The following is a 20,715-nucleotide window of genomic DNA, read 5'->3' on the forward strand; positions in this document are numbered from 1 at the left end:
GATAACCAGTGACCTCTTCAAGATCTCATGCCATGAAGAGTTGGGTCGGCGTTCTGGGCGCACCCTCACTCACAACAGTGAACAATTCGCCAATGACCGAATGCAGGGAACTCCTCTACCACCGTGCGATCCAGCAGCAGGACAACAAACTCGTAGCTGGATACTCTCTACAGAGATAGAGATTGCTGAAACTTTGTCCGGCTTGTTCGGCCCAGGAGAACAGAATACCCTGAGCCACGAGACCCCGGGACTCTCGTGAGGTATTCGGCTCGTCCTGCATCAAAACCTACTTCAATCTGCAACATCGCCCCAACCACCAGCCCGTTTGAGAGGCGTCCGACCCTCCGGTTCCGACTTTGCCTGGTCTAAAGTGTCCCGGGGGGGATGACGGCTTTAGACTTAATGCGCAAGCATCGGCAGATACCGGAGATTGACGCAGAACAGGATTGCCAGGCTTCGATCGGTCACCCCTGCATTTGGTCACTGACGAATCGCGCAAAGTCGGTCACAGATCGGGATTTTCAGACCACTGTGTACCGGTTGATCCTTGCACCTCGCGGTTCAAGGATATGGCCTAACTACTATCAGTGGTCCTCTGAAGATCATCGTTCCCCTCATGTTCCTCAGGTTCCGCTTGATCTCTTCCGTAAGCCAGGGATATGGGCTAACAACCAAGGTAATAACGTACCAAGGTTCCGCTTGATCCAAGGCTGCAATGGATATGGCCTAACATCCAAGGTGTAAACAGCCTTGCTGCGCGCGAAGCAGGGCACCAAGGAAGCGGTTGATCCATGCCCGAGCGTATTAGGGATATGGGCTAACAACCAAGGTAATAACGTACCAAGGATGCGCTTGATCCTAAATTGCTCGTTACGATGTGTGAAGAGATATGGGCTAACAACCTGAGGCGAGGGAGGGTGCAGAATCACAACAGGTTTGCCGGCGTTTGGCACGGGTCGGAGACCCGCCCCAGGTCCACCACGAGGAGGCTCCGGCACCAGACCCTCAGCTCTCTCATTTTCATCTCATTTTCATTTCATCTCATTTTCATTTCATCTCATTATCATTTCATCTCATTATCATTTCATCTCATTATCATTTCATCTCATTATCATTTCATCTCATTATCATTTCATCTCATTATCATTTCATCTCATTATCATTCCCTTTTCATCTCATTTTCATCTCATTTTCATCTCATTTTCATCTCATTTTCATCTCATTTTCATCTCATTTTCATCTCATTTTCATCTCATTTTCATCTCATTTTCATCTCATTTTCATCCCCTTTTCATCTCATCTCCTTTTCATCTCTTTTCATCTCATCACCTTTTCATCCCCTTTTCATCTCATCCTTTTCATCTCTTTTCATTCATCTCCTTTTCATCTCTTTTCATCCATCCCTTTTCATCTCATTTTCATCCCTTTCATCCCATTTCATCCCCTTTTCATCCCTTTCATCCCCTTTCCATCCCCTTTCCATCCCCTTTTCATCCCCTTTTCATCCCCTTTTCATCCCTTTCCATCCCCTTTTCATCCCCTTTTCATCCCCTTTTCATCCCCTTTTCATCCCCTTTTCATCCCCTTTTCATCCCCTTTTCATCCCCTTTTCATCTCCTCTCCTTTTTATCTCTTTTTCATCTCATCACCTTTTCATCTCATTATCATCACCTTTCCATCTCATTATCATCTCATTTTCATTTCATCTCCTTTTCATCTCTTTTCCATCTCATCTCCTTTTCATCTCTTTTTCATCTCTATATCATCTATCCCTTTACCTATCTCTATACCTATCTCTACCTATCTCCCCTATCTCTATACCTTTTCATCTCATTTTCATTGCGTTCCCTTTTATCTCCTTTTCATCTCTTTTTCATCTCATCTTCTGTTCGTCTCCTTTTCATCTCTTTATTCGTGTCTTAGTGAGGGCATTTACATCCAAGTAATCACTTCCATTTTAGTTCGAATTCATACCAATAAGATGCAAATGATTCAATATTTATATGAGCTACATTAAATAATTTTTCAATTAATTATAAAGCTGCATACATATTAAATTTGGAAAGTCCTTTTTTTATTACCTCATCCATTTAAATAGGCAAAGAAAACAGTTGGCATTTGGAAATTTAATAAAATTGTATACGGTAAAGTAAAAACGTATGTGTACATGGGAGTAAAAGGGAGGTATAGATATTTTTATAAAGTTCAGATACTAGTTCAAATAAAGCACAGTCGCCGATTAAATTTAATCAAATGCTTCAGTTTAAAGATGGCTCATTAACCATGGCAAAAACGGTACCGCCACACAGTGGATCGAGTCTATTAGAGCGGTCGGACATGAAATTTTTGACTAAACTGCAAATTTTGATGTTTGTATCCTCCCTTTTTAAATTTCAGGGGTGGTTAAAAAAGATTTCACGAGAAAATCAATGGACCCACTTTTAGAGTCTCAAAGTTTTGTTCAAACAGAGTTATAAGCGTTTAAAGTTTCCAAATTTTGTCCGACCTCTCCTATTGACTCGATCCACTGTGCGCCATCTGCTGTAGGATTCGACGTGACATTATCAGGGGCTGCATGTTGTAATGATTGCGAATCAAATGAATTTTGAATGAAAATAAGTTTAGATAATGGAGTCCGTCCTTTCTCATCCGTATATCCCCCATCATGTCTTACCCACAAGTATTCATAATTGAGTTGATATTGCTTTTGAGATGCTAAAAAGCGTCGCTTGCTCCGATGAGCAGTCAGGCTAGGACATAGGTAAATAAGAGCACTGGACGTGCATTGCAACTCTAAATTGTACAGCTGAAATTGCTGTATATTTTCCTTTGATTCAAAAAATTGTTTCTATAAAATCTCCGGGCGAATTCAATAATTAATTTAGACGGTTTGCCATCTCTTCAATTTTTTTATCAGTAACAGTAATCTAACATACCCGGGGCAACACGAATATTGGCAGCACTGCCGACACGCATAACAATTTCACGGGTCTGCTCAGGCGACGCTACGGGGGCAAGCAAATGGACACCTGGGTCTCAAGGGTATTACGACGAGAATATTGTTCAATTGCATCAAACTCTATTTTTAAACTTTCTACTGCACTTTTAGTGTCTCAATTCCATTCTCTACGACGGAATCCCCCCCCCCCCCCAAGTAACTTTTTTCCTTATTCATCCTCTATTCTATATAATAATTAATTTATGCTAGAGAAAGGGGCATTTTAACCCTAAAACAAAAATCGTATTGATGAAAAAGATAGGGGTAAGGAGCTGTAATTTATTGTTAGGAAAAATAACTAAAATTGTGCAACTATCATTACTAATTAAAAAGATGAGAAACGAAATGAAGATAATCATATGAAGTCACATGAATGGATGGGAGTTATTGGTGAAAGAGGAGGGTATAGAATTTTCGTGAGCATCGTGCGTTTGAATTATCAAGAAAAGTTAAGAAGAAAATAGTCCCATACCTACCCATTAGACCTAAACCCATCCACTCTTCAACAAAAAATAAACGAAAAAAAACAGAGATGAGAAAGAGGTTTTAATTATTCGTCCCGACATCATGGACCCCTGCCAACTCAGACATATTTTATCTGCCGAAGGGGTTTTCTCTACCGCCCTCAGGCCGTGCCGTGCACCCGGGTCCTGGGTCATTGGTTTCGGCCTTCAACGGATGCCATGGCTGCCGACCGGCTGACGGAAGTGCAAGCACTACTGCGACCCCAAACCAAAAGCTGCGGTATCGTACACCCCCCGTTCTAATAATACTGGGCGCTAGAATATTTAAAATCCCTGAGGGGGAGGGACTGAAAAGTAAAGTACGAAAGTTAATTGAATTTTTGTTCTTTTCTACTTTCTCTCCATCCTGTTCTTCTTTCTTTTCTCCTTTTCTCTCGTTACTTCCTGCTCTTCTTCTCTCTTTTCATCTCTATTTTCTTCTCTATTTTCTTCTCTCTTTTCTTCTCTCTTTTCATCTCTCTTTTCATCTCTCTTTTCATCTCTCTTTTCATCTCTCTTTTCATCTCTCTTTTCATCTCTCTTTTCATCTCTCTTTTCATCTCTCTTTTCATCTCTCTTTTCATCTCTCTTTTCATCTCTCTTTCATCTCTCTTTTCATCTCCCTTTTCATCTCTCTTTTCATCTCTTTTATCATCTCTCTTTTCATCCCTCTTTTCATCTCTCCCCCTATCTTTTCTTCTCTCTTTTCATCTCTCCCCTTCTCTTTTGTCTCTCTTTTCTACTCTTTTTTTCTATCTCTTTTCTACTCTTTTTTTCTACCTCTTTTTCGTCTCTTTTTTCTGCCTCTTTTTCTTCTCTTTTCTTCTCTTCTCTTCTCTTCTCTTCTCTTCTCTTTTCTTCTCTTCTCTTCTCTTTTCTTCTCTTCTCTTCTCTTTTCTTCTCTTTTTTCCACCTCTTTTTTTTCTCTTGTCTTCTATCTCTTTTTCTTCCTCCTCTTCTCTAGCAGAATAAATCTCACTTAATTGATAAAGTCATTTGTGCCAGATTCCCCCACAACAATATGACACATTTCATTTTAAATTTTCTTTATTTTCCAAACGTAGAACACTCACGAAAACTTTAATCATCCCTCTTTCACCAATAACTCCCCTCCATTCAGATGACTTCGCACAATCGAAACGAGATACGCGGTCTAGTAGGTTCACCTTCGTCATTTGTTAGATATATCCCTGCCGCTCAGGAATTATAACACTGAAATCTTTTTGATAACATTACTTTATTCCTAGTTATGTAAAATTATATTTTGCAATGAGGAATTAATAGTTTAGGCTCATTTTTAAAACAGCGCAAGTGCCATCAATGTTCTTATGTTCTTATGCAGAATGTGTGCTGCTTCTCCTTCTCTATCTTCCTTTTTGTCCAACCCTCCCTCTCCGTGCTATTTTTGTTCTTCATCGTTTCTCTCTTCTTCTAGTTCCTCTTACATCTTTCCTTCTTCTCCCTCTTTTCTTTTCCTTACTCTTGATCATCTTCTTTCTCTTTTCCTTATTATCCTCTCTTTTATCTCTCTCTTTTCCTGCCCTCTCTCTTTACTCTCTTATTTACTCTCTTTGTCTTCCCTCTTTATTCTCTCCTTCCTCTTTTTCTTTGTAACTTTCCTCCTCTTTCTTTTCTTTTCTCTCTTCTTCCCTTCCTTCTTTTCTCTCCCTTCCTTTCCCCCTCTCTCTCGCCCCCACTCCCTTCATCGTCTTCTCTCACTTCGTCGTGCTCTCCTTTCTTTCCTCTCTTCTTCATGCTCCTCTCTCTCCTCTCTTGTCTTGTCTTGCTTCTTCCTGATTTCCTCTCTCTTCTTTTCTTCCTATTCTTCACTCTCTTCTACCCATTCTTCTCCCTTTCTTTTGTGTCTTTTTCGCCCTCCTCTTTCCATTATTTTTCCTCTTCTTCTTCTTCTTCTCTTTGCTCTTCCTCCTCTCCCAATTTGATTTTCTCTATACAGATAGGTGCATTTATGAATGATCCACAAATATTAATTCCTTATTACATAATGTATATAGTCAATAGGATTCCCAGGAATAGAAACCCAGTAGCCAGTAATAAACTTCAGACACTGGTTACCACGCAGCCAATGAATGTAACCAAATGCATGATCCTCATTGAACGCTGTAGAAAAACAGGCAATCCATGCATGAGTCAAGAATTCGCCCCATTTAATCGGCCATTAAATGTATGATTCAAAGTTAATCAAGCTTATATAGAAAAAAAAAATAAAAAATAATCAAGAATTAAAAAATCAAAATATCTCATGCCTATCAACTAAACTGCGAATTCAACTAGTCAACCTTGATCTATCAAGCGGTTTTCGTAACGAGAGCGTCAATTGAGGGGCTTGGAAGGCAAGTGGGATGTGTGCAATTTTTGAAAAAATTGACTTGTAAATGATTTCAACTATAGCTAGTCTTGAAATGCACGCTGTGAAGATTTCACTCCTAAATTCCAATGTTTAAACAGCAAAAAAGTTCAAACTTTCTTGCCACCATAAGGCTCCGTGTAATTTTGCACAATTAAACACGTATTCCTTAAAATAGTAAAAGCGGTTTTTTCGCAAGTGTCATCCAAGCCCCTTGCCTAAAAGAGGTCAATTTAATCAGTTTTTGAGAGTCAAGTGTTCACTGCTTTTTATCCCTCTTTTTTAAGTTAGCGTTCGCTGAATAATTGAGGCCTTAATTTTGATTTGTGTAAGTTCCAAAAATACCCTGCAATTTGGAGGGTATGCAACCTGCACGGTTTTTCATCAATACAGTTTGTGCGAGCCTATTCGGGGAATGATGCTGAATTTATTTGAATTTTGTCTTTCCTTTTGCCGCCATTGCGGAGAATTGGTTGACTTTGCTGAGGGAGGGTTTTTTTTTTAATTTTCCTCAGACTCGTTCATAGGTGGACAGAGTTAAAACAAAAGAAAATATATCGATTGTGACAAGAGCCCCGTCATGCTTTAATTCGTGTGGCTTGATGGAAGCCGTCAAGCTAAATTAGTCTAACTCCAAAATGTGGCCTGTATATAATATTTCTCTCACGATTCATTTCATTAGATAAAAAACATAAAACTAAATGCTGCCGATGCAAAACTAACTACTGCTAAACTGAATGCTGCTGGGATTCAGTGAATAAGTATTCGCTTTCGCAATCTTATGGATTTTGCGAGAAAATTGTGACATTGGCCCCCCTTCTTAGATTGGTCTCCGATATGAAATACGAAAATATCGAAATTTTTATGACGGGGGAATTTTTTTCCAAGTTTTAAACTAAAAAATTTAGGGTTTGGAGGTGGCACGATGGCATAAACCCATTTCTCGGTGAATTGATCTGCATTTTTAGTATGTTCTTCTCCTGTCTGAACTGCGACTTTCCTAATATTTTCATGACTGAGGAAATTGTTTTGCCCCCGCTACGACTTTGCAAAGTTTTAAACTTCAAAATTAGGGATTTGACCATAAATGATTGCGTTTGGGCAAAATATCTTGCAGAATTTTTTTTATGAGTAATTATACTAAATGTTTTAATAATTTATCCATTCCAAACTGTAAGATTGCCTTGTTGCCGTTTAAATAAGTTTTTTTCCCCTAATGAATGTACTTCATCCTGCTGGAACTGCAAACGCCAGTTTTTTCATTTGCTTCAGCAGCGTCTGGAGGATCATGAAGATAGGCTTGTGTAAAATTGGAAAACTAAAACCCACCCATTCAAAGATGAATAGTAAATGCTACCCAAAAAATCAGAATTGAAGGTCCGGGACTCGTCTCCCGTTCGCAGCGGAATCGGAGGGCCCGAATCCAGGACGTTTCAGGAAAATAATATTTTGATGAGAAAAAATGGACGTATATTTTGCGTGTTTCTGAGCAATGATTTAAAAATGAAGAACTTACATTTAAAATAAATATTAGATTCTGACAGCTCCATTTTCCAGAGAAAAAAATTGGACACAACAAAAATTTAAGACAAGCTAATCTCCAAGATTCTCCAGTCACTGCTAAAGCAAATTGAAAAACTGGCATTTGTAGTTCCAGCAGGGTGAAGTACATTCATCAGGGGAAAAAAACTTATTAAAACGGCAACAAGGCAACCTTACAGTTTCGAATGAATAAGTTATTAAAACATTTGGTATAATTACTCACAAATGAAGAAAATTCTGCACGATATATTTCCCAAACGCCATCATTTATGGTCAAATCCCTAATTTTGAAGTTTGAAACTTTGCAACGTCATAACGGGAGCAAAACAATTTTCTCCGTCATGAAAATATTAGGAAAGCCGCACTTTAGACGGGAGAAGAACATACTAAAAATGCAGATCAATTCACCGAGAAATGGGTTTATGCCATCGTGCGACCTCCAAACCCTAAATTTTTAAGTTTAAAATTTGGCATCGTTGCAACGAAAGGTAAAACAATTTCCCGGTCATGCAAAATTCAATATTTACGTATCTCATATCGGAGAATAATGTACTGAACATTCGGAACAATCGAAGGAGCGGGAGGGGGGGGCCAATGTCACAATTTTTTCGCAAAATCCATAATTATGAAGCTTGAAACTTTGCAACGTTGCAGCGGGAGCAAAAGAATTTTCTCAATCATGACAATTTCACAAAATTTGTACCTCATATCGGAAATAAATATACTAAAAATTCAGATGAATCCAAAAAGAAATGGGGCAAGGGGGGATTTAGGTGCCCTACATGAGCCTTTTTACAAAAAAAAAAAAAAAAAAAAAAAAAAAAAAAAAACCTAATAACCTCATAAAATCGCGATTATTTCTCCAGGAGCTCCAACAACCTGTTTCGAAAATGTGGTTTTTAGTATTAGAGAGATCTCCTCTTGACATTTCAGCTCAAATTTTTCGCTGTTGACAAACTTCGAGTTCCCCTTCAGGAGTACCGTGCCGAGTTTGGTAGTTTTCGAACTGAGAGATACAATTATAGGCAACGCGGAATGGAGTTAGAAGTCTATAAGATCTGCCTACATGGCGACTGCTTATTGTATCGGTGGTGAGGAAGAATACTGTGCCAGCTCACTTTGAAAAATTGAGAGAATAAACAAAAGGTCGATTCGTTCGGAATTAATTCTGAGAGCAGGAGTTGGAGAGATTTTACCGGGAAGAAGCGATGATCCGTGAATTCAGGAGCAGTTAATTCTGAGAGCAAGAGTTTGAGAGATTTTACCGGGAAGAAGCGATGATCCAAGCTCTGATACAAAGTGAAAATTCTCAGTCTTCGCACGCCGCCTTGACGAATGTTGGAGAGGCCACAAAATAATTACTGCAAAAGAAAGAAAATAATGCTGAAATAGATACATTCAACATAAAATTGTCATAAATGTAATAATACCGTTCCCGAGGAGCACAGAACAACGAAAATTTGAAAGAATGGTACAAGTTAATGGAAAGAAATTGCAATATTTCCCTATTTAAATTGCATTATTTTTACATCGTTTGATTAGTAAATTCCCATTTTAAACGATCAAATAGTTCTTCTATGTATAAGGCAGTTAGGAAATTTGCAATTAAAAAAAGTGCACCTTATCGCGATTTTACTCCAATAAATTTTAAAAAGAGGAGTCCCTTCAAGCAGAGAATAGACAACATACGCATCACTCCGATCTGATAGCAGTAACTTTGCCGTGTAATCGCAATTTATTGGAACATGTGCTGCTTTTAATTGAATCAGTGAGTTCGAAAACACAATAACTCGAAGAAAAAAAATTATTCAGGAAACACCTAAAACTGCGCAGCGGGCGAGGAAGTTAGTTTAAGAAAAACCTTTTGTTTTGTTTTGTGAAAAATTGAAGTTTAATTTCCCCTAAAAGCCTATCTTCATGGACACTATAAGCTCTGTCTTAGAAGGGCTGACAAGTCCCGGAAGTTTTTAACGTATCGCAGAAAATAAATACAAAAGTTTCTATGTATGGTAGGTATGTAATTCTGATTTCGAAACTTTGAGCTTTGCGCGAAAAATGATCGCGGAGAGCCTGCAAAAGTGTAGGTATACTTCACGCATCGCGCCGTTTCACTTCACGCATCGCGCCGTCTCACTTCACGCATCGCGCCGTCTCACTTCACGCATCGCGCCGTCTCACCGAGCTTGCGCCGGAACCCGTTGTCTAGTCTCGGTCTCTGCTCTTGACCCATCCAACTTTTCTACTCCTGCGTTAAGGTCTTTGAGTCAGCTGAGAAGAGATTCTCCTTCATTTTGTCGATATGCAATTTTATCGCCTTGGAAGTTGAAATAGTCGTATCGCGTCCACCTTTTGTACCCTCGCGTTAAAGTCTCCGAGTCAGGGGGGGGGGGGGGGGAGGCGAGCTTCATCCATTGCGTGAATACGCAGTTTTACCTGAAAATCGAAATAGTTGCGTCACACGTTTCGCCCCTTCTGACTTTTCTACTCCGCGTTAAAACTCTGCAGTCAACGGAAAAGAGAACAAACTTTTTAATTGTTATCGATTTACGAGAAAGATTTGTTCTTCATAATTGTAGCCGGATTTGTGAAAAAGGGACCTCATCTTCTGGAACAAATTTCTGGAACTTTGAAACTCGCGCAAAAAACGATCACGGGAAGCACCTGCAAAATTGTCGGGATACTTCAAACACCGCTCACTCTCTACCCGATCTGTAGTCTCGCTCGCTCGATTCTCGACTTGCAAATCGCGCGAAGTTCTATCTAATTTTTTTCTCTTCGCGTTTAGAACAGTATACGTCATTAATAAATCTCAGAGTTATAAGAAAAATCGAAAATTTAAACATGTGAAAAATAATAATAAATATGGGGCCAGTCTCTAAGACGCCGACCGTGTGCTCAGGTCTAAGTTTTAAAGTCGATTCCCTTTGAAGGCCTGTTCTTCATCAACACTATGCTCTTCTTGAAAAGGACTTTTTAAAATCTAAAACTTGCTCTTTCTGAAAAGGGCTTGAGAGTAAATCATGAGAAACATTCACCACCACCCCCCCCCTCCTCCTCTTAGGTCCCATACGTCGGAAGCTTCACGTGGCCACATCTCCTTCGAACGATTTAAATTTTCGATCTAGGCAAGTCAACTCAACATTCGCACAGTGCGGTTCAGTATAGTAAGTACTCATCATATATACGTAAGGAAAAACGACCTCCAAAACGATATCCTAAATCTAAATACCTATCATGAAAGAATCAATGGAAAACAAAACTCACACAATGACAACCGACACGAGTAACAAAATAGTAGCTCTCCACTGACTATGAAACTCACAGGATTAAAAAAATCTCTAGGGAATTAAAAGAATCAAGTCAGATACTGTTCCTGCGTTTGAAAATCTCTGCTTCTATTTTATTGTTTTGAAGGAGAACAAATCAATATCATTTCTTGAAATTTTTGCAGCGTTTTCTTCGCACTGAGGAGAAAAAGCACGAAATTTCAAGAATTAACGTTAGTAGTTTTGCTTATAAAAAAAGTATGAAAAGAAGTTTGCAACGTCGCAATTAGATAAAAGATGTAAAAGATCGTTTTCTGGAAGTTTCATCGTCGATACGGAACAAAAGTAAAATCTTCGATGATTTGAGCAAGTGACTTACCAAATCAACACCACCGAAGGGTATCTGTAAGAGCAAAACGGTTGCCAGAACGACATCCTCAAACCAAATATCTCGTAAGTATCACGGAAAAAGGGATACCGAAAACTCATACAATGCCAACTGACACATAATACAAAATAGTAACTCCACACATTATGAAACTTATTCAATTACCGATTTTGATCACAAAAACATAAAAAAATGAGTATCAAAATCGCATGCGCCTTTCCTAGCGGGGTGAGGGACTACCGAACTTGACAGAAAATTAGATTCTTGAAAATCGCAGGCTACTGGATGGAACTGAACCGTCACCTTCGATTTCACACACTAGACTGTCGTCGTTCGTTTCACGTAATGTCTCCGACCGGTCTCTGGTGGGGTGGTAGGGGGCTGCCGACATCCTCTCGGCGAATCTCTGTCTGGCGACAGGAAGCTGGCAGCGGGGGCTGTCTGTCTGTCTGGCGGGCTCGGAGAAAATTCTCTTGTCGAGACTCGGATGAAAAAGGAAATTGGTAGTACAAAAAGGGCCGGGTGCAAAAGGGACAGAAACAGGAAAAACCCCAGCGCGGTTAGGTTTACTGCCATGCCGAGCGGCAGTCTTATCTAGGATTCCCGTGCCTTTTCGCTCGACCGTCCAAATCAGATTCTTTCTCGCTCTCCCTCAGGGAGATAGACGGAGTGGGGAGAGATGAACCGCGTCTAGCAGAAAGGAACCAAGCCATATCAGCTATTGCCAAATGGACTACATTTTGCAATTTGGACCTATAAATTCTGGCTCATCTGAAAAAACACTTATGTGCATAGGGAAACTAATGGCACATACGTTGTTTTTAAATCGGGCTAGAATCTATAGGTCCAAATTGCAAAATGAAATCCAAATTAAACAGGGCTATTTAATTTTACACAAGAAAATGTTTGTGCGCATTCCTTCGAAAATTTTAAGGAATTTACTTCGCACTATGCAGAAATTCACAGAGAAGGGAGAGATGAACCGCGTCTAGCAGAAAGGAACCAAGCCGCATCAGCTATTGCCAAATTTAACTGGGCGATTTAATTTTTACGAGAAAACATTTGTGCGCATTCCCTCGAAAATTTCAAGGAGTTAACTTCGCACTAAGCAAAAATTCACTGGCACCAAATCCGCACAACCCTTTTCATGTAAAAAATGCGAAATTTCCCTAATTTCGCAGTTACTGATGTGCCTTGGTTCCTTTGTGCTTAAGGTGATTCGATGGGCGCCATATTTTGTGTCAAAACGGCATGCGATATATCGCATCAATTGGTTCCATTTTTTTAGCTACTCGTCATTTTTCTCGAATTTTGAGATCGCAATATTCTGCTGTCAGGAGACTAAAGCACTCGCTTACCAATTTCAACAAAGAAAGTCAACGTAATGAAGTCGTGGTTTTTTAGAGAGAAAATATCGCATTTGAGTGCATTTTTGATATCAGTATCGAATGCGATGTTTTCTCTCTAAAAATACCACGCCTTTGTTACGTTGAATTTCTTTGTTAAAAAATTGGAGAAAAATGACGAGTAGCTGAAAAAATGGAACAAATTGATGCGATATATTGCTTGCCGTTCTGACACAAAATATGGCGTCCGTCGAATCACCTTAAGAAAAAATCGAGGAAAATCAAAGTGAACAATCGCCTCCTTGGTACTCTCAAATATGCTACACTCAACCACATCTCCCTCGATGAGTGATAATGTTTAGTGATACATAAGCAGCTGACTCACCAAATTAGAACTGCTGAAGGGTATACAATACGTAGGGCAGAATGACTTCCAAAACGACATCCTCCGACCAAATATCACGAAAGTATCACTGGAAAAAAGGCCACCGAAAACTCAATTTAGAATTAGCCGGAAAAAAGCGTTTCAGAGTTATAAGAACGTTTTCGTAGGAGCGGCGAAAAACTATCGAACTTGTCAGAAAAATCAGCTCCTCAAACTCATAAGCGTCGAATGAACTACCGTCTGTCTGTCTCGGTCTGACGCCTCCGACTGATACACGTCGCACGAAGCTTCACGTAGCGTCTCCAATCAGTCTCATTAGGGAGGGGACTATCAAAGGGGGGTGGTGTGGTCACTGCGGGTTCAGAATCATTTCAGATACGCCGACATCCGCTCGGCTGAATTTCGGTCGGCGCGGCGGCGACCGGCTGGCGCGGCAAGGCCCGAGTTGTCGGAGCAAATTCTCTTATCGGGACTCGCAAAAGAAAGGGGAGTGGATGATAGAAAAGAGGGAAGGCCCGGGTGTGCTCAAGGTGATGATGACAAAACGCATCGATGGTGAATCTACCAAGCCACGTGTCTCGCTTTGAGACGTCGAAGACTTCCTGTTATGCTTGATTTTTTAAATGGAAAACTACTCAACGTCAATTCTTGATGTTTCCCGTGATTTTCCTTCTCTGTGCCTACGAAAACTCTTTGAAGCATTCGAGAAATGATATTGAAGATTTTCGAACACTGCAAATGAGATATGTGGTCACTGGTGACTATGGTGGTTTCACCATCGACATGTATAACGTGGCGCAAGAACAGCAAACAAGGACGCTATTGCAACCTACACTGAAAAAAAAAACACATTGGATCTAGAGTCCAGACTCTTAAAAACATCGACAAGAAAAAGTACTCCTGATTCAATCAGAATCTAGCTTAAAAGCAAGAACCAAGCCTCTTAATTTAAGCGGATTTCGTTTTGATTCGAGCAAAAATCCGATTGAATCAAGCGTATTTTTTCTTGTCAATGTTTTCAAGAATCTGGATTCTAGATCCAATGTATTTTTTTTTTCCAGTGTAATCCAAGAGGGTAGATAGAGTAAAATTGTGCCGAAGAGAGTAACTTTTCTGGAAAGGAGGGGGAGCAGATCTATTACAACAAATCTGCGAAATTTCTGTCAAACCATTGAAAAATATCCTTAAAAAAATTATATTTTCAGTCTAATATAAGGGGGCGGGGCGATCCGCCTCTGTTGCTCAAAAATGATTTCGAACGAAATTCAATGATTTTTTTTCTTTCTTTTGATTTTTACAAATACTCCAGATTAAGAATGTAGCTAAAATCATTCTCTACAATGTGAAAATCATAGAAGTTAAGCGTCGCGCATCATCATTAATATCATCATCATTAATATAAACTTCGGAGGATTCAGACTTTCAGCGATTCTACCTTTTTCTATTTCACTCGAGAGGTTGCCAGATTGTGTGATAAATATGAATATGTTACAAGGATTTGAATTGGGAAAAGTGCTAAAAAATCAACTTATCTGGCAACAATAGAGTCTGGGAGGGACGAAAGGCTGCCTTCCTGGGAAAACCCATGATTTAGCCGGAAATGTCATTAAAACAATTGATTCCGTTTGAAGCATCAATTTTATCCTAGGGGAAAGCTTATTTTAAAATAATAATTTTAAATGGACACAGATGCTACAGAAAGGGAAAAAGGAAAGGGAAAGGAAATGAAATGAGGATATGATTACTAATATGCAATCAGAGAGAATAAAACAAAAACATCAGAGAAATTTATATGTGATGAAAGTATGAGAGAAAAACACGAGTGGGCTCATTGCATTCGGAACTCGAACTATACAAACGTTGAGCAGTTTTTAGACCCCTATGCCACCGATAACCTTCTCAAGAGGTAAAGATGAACTTTTGCTGCTTCAGCAAGTCGAATCGCGGAAGGAGATCCATGGACTGTCCACCCGATGGGATGACGTCCCAGTCAAATGCGTTGTTGAGGAAATGATCGATCCCCATCATCGCTTCATCTCCACACATCTATTCATGTGCAAATGATGGCATGCTCCGGCAACAAGGTTCTGTGACGAAATCATTTTTGCCTCCAGAGTCTCCAAAATGTATACATCTTAGTGATCAAATGTCCAATCACTGAGAAAAATGGCGCGAGCCGAATGTCACTCGCGTAGCGAGTGATCGGGGGTCCAGGGGGCGCAGCCCCTTGGCTGGCCGTGACGGACGCGCAATGCGCGTCCAGAACGGCTAGTAATAACTGAAGCGCAGAGCGCTGCGCTAGGAGGGGGGGGGGGGGTGATTGGACCGCGAAGCAATCAAGGGGCGCTGCCCCCTCACTTTCAAAAGAATTGGAAAATCAAAGTCAGTTTATCAACTTCCGAGGGTTCATAAGACGTTTTTCTTTAGCGAGACACGACGCCAAAAAAGTGTTCAAGAAAAATTACTGTATTTTAATAGTTCTTAACACTAGCTTCAAACCTTTCAGGTTTGAAAAACTATGATAGATCCATAGAGTTGTTTTGGCAATCTTAAATTCAAACATTCCCTGGTGAATTTTAGATTCTAGAAATAATCATTTAAAATTCTAGAAACAAAGATAATCCGTTGCCACGAGGATTCAGACCTCGATTGGGTATAGTCAGCGGACTGGTTTTCCTTAAACTCCACCACGTAAAAAAAAAGTAAATTTTGAAAAGAATCCGAGAGGGGTATCTTGTAACAAAAATTTCACCAGGTTTTGTAAGGACTCAAAGGGTTTTACAGAGTCATTTTAAAAGCTATCAAAATAGACGTCGCAACTTGGGGACAAGTAAAATTGAGGGGCTTGGAGGACAAGCCACATAAGTACATTTTTTGCTATTTCGAGAAATACGTGTTCAAAGTTTTGAAATTACACGGATCCTCACGGTGGAAATGAAGTTTGAACTGACTTTTTGAAGCTTAAAAATTGGAATTTGTGAGAGAATTTCTCACAGAATGTGCGTTGATACTAGTTTTACTTGAAATCATTAAAATCTCAATTTTTTCAAAAACCCCACGTATGCGCCTTGTTCTCCAAGCCCTTATTTCTAAAACAGTGATGCAACAATTAATTCTTACCATATAGACGCAATATCTTCATGTAGGGTATTCTCCAGCTCCGAGCGTTTGGTGTGAGCTTATGGCAGGCAGAAAATTAGCAGAGGGCAAGGTGGTTCAATTGATCTCGTCATTTTCCATTCGCGGGAAAGTTTGATGGAAGGAATTCTTAAAATAACGCACCGAACACACAACAAAACTGAATTCAATTACACGTTCTTCGCAGGCGGATTGGAGATATCATTTCCGTAGGCATAACAAAGTACATTTCACAATGCTCTCATAATTTGAGGTTCAGAAATCTATATATATTAGGTCTTCGAATTTCCTTATCCACTACACTCACTCTTACAGGAACGGCTGCCAATGACGACTGGTCGAACCGTAAGAAGCTCCGAGCACTCGAGTTTTTCAACCTGTTTCCCCCTAAGATAAGAATACGGCTTCAATTTGAATACATCCCTTCTTTTTGGGCTTCCCAGGTAGGTATGGCGGCACAAGCACACAAAAGAAAATCCGTCTCCGCAAAGAGGATCATCGATTTGCTAATGATAAGAAGGGGCCTGTCCTCCTATCTATCTCTCTCTACTCTTCTTATTCTCCCTTCAACTCTTATTTCTGACCAAATGCCCGCTTGCCTGTCGTTATTTGTTTTCACCCGTAAAGGAGGGGGGTGGGTTCGTTCTCGAGTGCTGAGAGAAAGACGAATCTCTTCGGCTTATCTTCGCTGGGTTGACAACCTGATTGTTGAAACGTTAACTGGCTAGATCAAGGCTTTGTAAGACAAGACACAGCCTCATCTGCGCCGTGTAATATATCGATTTTCTATTTTGTCGTGCCGGCATAAATTTCAAAAATCAGGCTGTACGGAAAAAAAAGTCACTTAGATCTAGGGTTCAGACTCTTGAAAACAATGACAAGAAAAATACTCTTGATTGAATCGAATTTTTGCTTGAATCAAAAGGAAAGTCGCTTAAATTAAGAGGCTTGGTTTTCGATTCAAGCGAAAATCCGATTGAATCAAGAGTCTTTTTTCTTGTCAATGTTTTTAAGAGTCCGTGCTCTAAATCCAAGCAACTTTTTTTCCAATGCGCTGGCTGGCACCATTTAATATGTAAGTGTTCAAAATGGGGGGGGGGGGGGGGGATATCGATAAGAGCTGTTTTTGGGCACACCTTGAGCTCCTTCTACTCCACACGATTTTTTCCTCATTAAAGGCCTGCATTTTACGGTATGTATTATGATTTGGTTATTTTCGGATTTTTTCCGAGGCTCGCAGTGACCTAGACAAGGGTCTAAGGGCTTCTAGAGTCCGAACTTTTAAACTTTAAAATCTGCACTTTTTCGCAAAAATCGGCATTCATATCCATATTTAGGCCAGTATTCGACTCGAAAAGAGCCCGGAAATGACCAAATCATGATGTATTCTGCACAATACAGACCATCAACGAGCAAAAAATCGCGAACTAGAGGAAATTTAGGGTGGGCCCAAGAACTGCCCTTACAGATTCCCTTCCTTTTACTTGGAACGAATTCCTCTACGTGAGTGACCAAGGATTCCAGTGTTAGGGATAGATTTTCTTTCCCCTCTGTGTGCTAAAACACTCACTCTCAGGAACATTGTAAGACACACGCACGTGTATTTTGTAATACACCCGAAAAATTTATCGCCTAAATCAATGCTTCAAAATGGAGAGTCGGAGAGGGGGGAGTGAACAAGTATGAAGTTCCGCTCGGCCCGCGGCTCCTGTTAAACGGTTTAGCGGGGCGAGGTAATTGCTAATCCAAACAGATCCTCGCGGAAGGTTCAGAAGTTGTCAATAGCCTGCGGCACTTTCCAGAGAGAAAATGCTATCTCAGGCCTTTCATCTCTCCTATTCATTGTTTCATTTCTCGGCGAAATTCACTATGCCGCCTTAGTTGCGATGACCCTCTAGAAACATTTTTCGAAAACTCCTAAAAAAAGTTGTTGAAACGTTTGTTTTAAGAAACGTTTGTTTTAAGAAACCTTTATTTTGCCTATTTTTTAAAGTCCCTGGTAAAAATTGGCGATAGGAGCTGCGTTTCAAAATACCATAGGAGTTCTTATAGCCGACTGAAGAGGGCGATAGAAAATCATATAGCTGGCTGTAGAATGCGGAGAAAATCGGCCGGGCTACACGAAGCGATAAAAAATTATACAGCCGGGCTATAGTTCCTATCGCCGGGCTTTACACTTTATCGCCTGGCTGTTGCTTTTTCGCCATCGATTATAAAAGGCTATAAGGAATTGTGTAGAAATTCGTGTGCTTGTAAATCCTTAAGTTTGTACGGAATCACCTTAATATTTACAAAACGCACATTATATTTTCCTTTACTACATATTTTTTTTTCATCAATTAAAATGAGAATAATCCATACACAGTGTGCAAACATTCAAAGTCATGAGTTGAAAAACGCTGACTCCAAATATTAGAGCCTAACACAAAGCGGAGCGGCGGCGCACTGACGCCTACAAACCTAACAGGGATACTTCACGCATTGCGCAATGCGTGAAGTATCCCTGTTAGGTTTGAAGGCGCTAATGCGCGTTCAGCGCTGGCTGCCCGCCCGCTTCGCCGCGCCGCAGCGTACCGTGGCGCTTGGAGCAACTTTTTCACACCAGAGGTATTGCACAGTATCATACGAAATTGAAGGCGCTCCAACATATTAGGAATGGCAGGCATCCTTCAAAAGTACGAGGCTTTCCTCGCAAATTAAATCAAGATACTGCGGCCCAAAAAGAGAGCGGTAGTCCAAAAACTCACTAAGTACTAGCATCCGTAATTAGTAAGGTTTAGCATACACTTTATCGCCAGGCTGTTGATTAATCGCCATCGGCTATAAAAGGCTATAAGAAATTGTGTTGCCGGGTATAGAAGCTATTGGAAATCTTACAGCCGGCTGTAGGTCTATGGTATTTTGGAACACAGATTCTACTGCCAATTTTTACCAGGGGTAAGATTCAACTTTTCGTGAAATTCACTTAAAAACGGCTTTGGTAAAGAAGAGACTTCTTTTTCAAGAGGTTTTCAGCAATTTTAGTATTGAAAAACTAGTTGATACTGTACGAGGTTGGAGTTCAAAGTTCATTGGAATTTAAAAAAAAAAAAAAAAACTTGGTTCGATTTGAATAATAAACTTTGTCACAACATTGAGAAACAGACCCTAGGAAACTATTCTTGTTCCTGTTTGTGTAAGAATACCACGCGGCATTTTAAAAGTATTTTATTACTTTATATTTGTACATTTTAGCATAAAATTCACGTAAAATTTTAGTTTCTCATGTTATATACCCTGCGGATATTTTCTGTGTTGGGCACAAATATGAATGAGTTTTATAATTTAAAAATAATTTTAATGCCTGCCAATTCTTTTCAGAACTTGGTGTATGTTTTTACATTAATTTTATCGCAAAAAAAAACAAAAAGGGTTTCTTAACTTGAACATTTTAACCTTGTTCCCCCCAAGTCCAAATTGAACAGCTAAGGCTATTAGGGCAGCTACGCAGACTGAAGCTTTGATCTCGCGGTTGGGCAGATAAAACCAAACTATCTCCTTACCATGCGACACAACTGCATTAACCGAAAACCTCAGCTGAAACGAGGAATCTTGGATGTTGTACAGAGGGGAAAAACAATTACAGGGATGGAGGGGGAGGGGCGTGGAGTAACGCATTAGCTCGACCGAATATAAATATTTTTCCTCTCGCGTAAGTTGATATGTTCAAATCGTAGCGCGAGTCTTGGGTGGGCTATAGAGGGTGATCCAAAACGCCCGCAGCACCCCTATAACCCCTAGGTTTCTTGCCCTTCTTCAGTGTGATCCCCATATCGACGGTGAAACTACCAAACCACGTATCTCGGTTTGCGACGTCGCAGACTTCCTGTCATACTTTATTTTTTAAATGAAAAACTACTGAACATCCAGTCTTGAAAATTTCTGTGATTTTTCCTCTTTGTGCGGAGAAAAATTCCGTGAAAATTTCAAGGAATGATATTGATTTGGTCTACTTCAAAAAAATAAAATGTGAGCGTAGATTTTTAAACACCGCAAACGAGATACGTGGTTTGGTAGTTTCACCGTCGATATAGAACTTCTACGGAGAGAGGTGATAAAATTCGTTGCCTCTGGCCTAGGACCACTCGCAAAATTTTTAGTATCTATCTCAATTTGTAATGTCAATGCGTATCTCAAAATTTTTAGTATCTATCTCAATTTGTCCAAAAGTACTAACGAGAGTGATGTCTAGTGCTGGTGGTCCGGGACCATTGGATCACCCTGTATGCATGACTCTGAGGAAGGGCAAGCCCGCCCCCCCCCCCCCCCCAACTGCGGATATTCAGGCCAATGTTGCACAACGACAAATTAAAATTCAGTATTAAGTGTACATGAGCTATGCATGTTCATTAAATTATCGAATTGGCAATAGAGACTCTGTCAATCAATCATTGTGTCCTCAGCTAAGACGTAGTCTCGATAGTATCTGAGAAAGCTTTCGTTTTCGTTTTGGTCTGAAATTCAACCAGGCACAACTCCGTTGAGACAAAAAAGTTGGTAAAGAAAATAATAAGTTTCCATACTTAACAAGTTTCTCCAATTTTTATTTTTATTTTTTTATATATATTTTTTTTATTTTTTAAATAAAAAAAGGTAGAAGTTGGGCAATAAAATCGTCCAGAGAAATGACCACTCTCCATGTGCATTTAGAGAGCGGAGGGCCAGAGTTTCACAAGCATTTACTTTTTGAAAGATGCAGGAGCTGAAAATTCTTGTTCGCTTAGAATTGAGTGACAGAGGCT

The 20,715-nt window shown here is 39.9% G+C and overlaps 1 protein-coding gene and 1 long non-coding RNA gene across 2 annotated transcripts in view; both read right to left on the bottom strand.

The window, feature by feature from the left end:
• Positions 1 to 1,529: 1,529 nt before the first annotated feature.
• Positions 1,530 to 20,715, bottom strand: part of LOC109031672 (uncharacterized) — a 67,447-nt gene continuing 48,261 nt past the window's right edge. The window contains exon 4 of the mRNA XM_072301593.1: positions 1,530 to 1,896. The gene's annotated coding sequence lies outside the window, so the exon portion shown is untranslated. The remainder of the gene's footprint in view (positions 1,897 to 20,715) is intronic.
• On the bottom strand, positions 6,979 to 16,505 carry LOC140224842 (uncharacterized). Its single transcript, XR_011900061.1, has 3 exons — positions 15,917 to 16,505; positions 12,797 to 12,884; positions 6,979 to 8,772 (listed from the first exon to the last, which is right to left on the bottom strand). It is a non-coding gene; the product is annotated as an uncharacterized lncRNA (long non-coding RNA).

This window comes from Bemisia tabaci, chromosome 6 (assembly GCF_918797505.1).
Source record: "Bemisia tabaci chromosome 6, PGI_BMITA_v3".
NCBI classification, from domain to species: Eukaryota; Metazoa; Arthropoda; class Insecta; order Hemiptera; family Aleyrodidae; genus Bemisia; species Bemisia tabaci.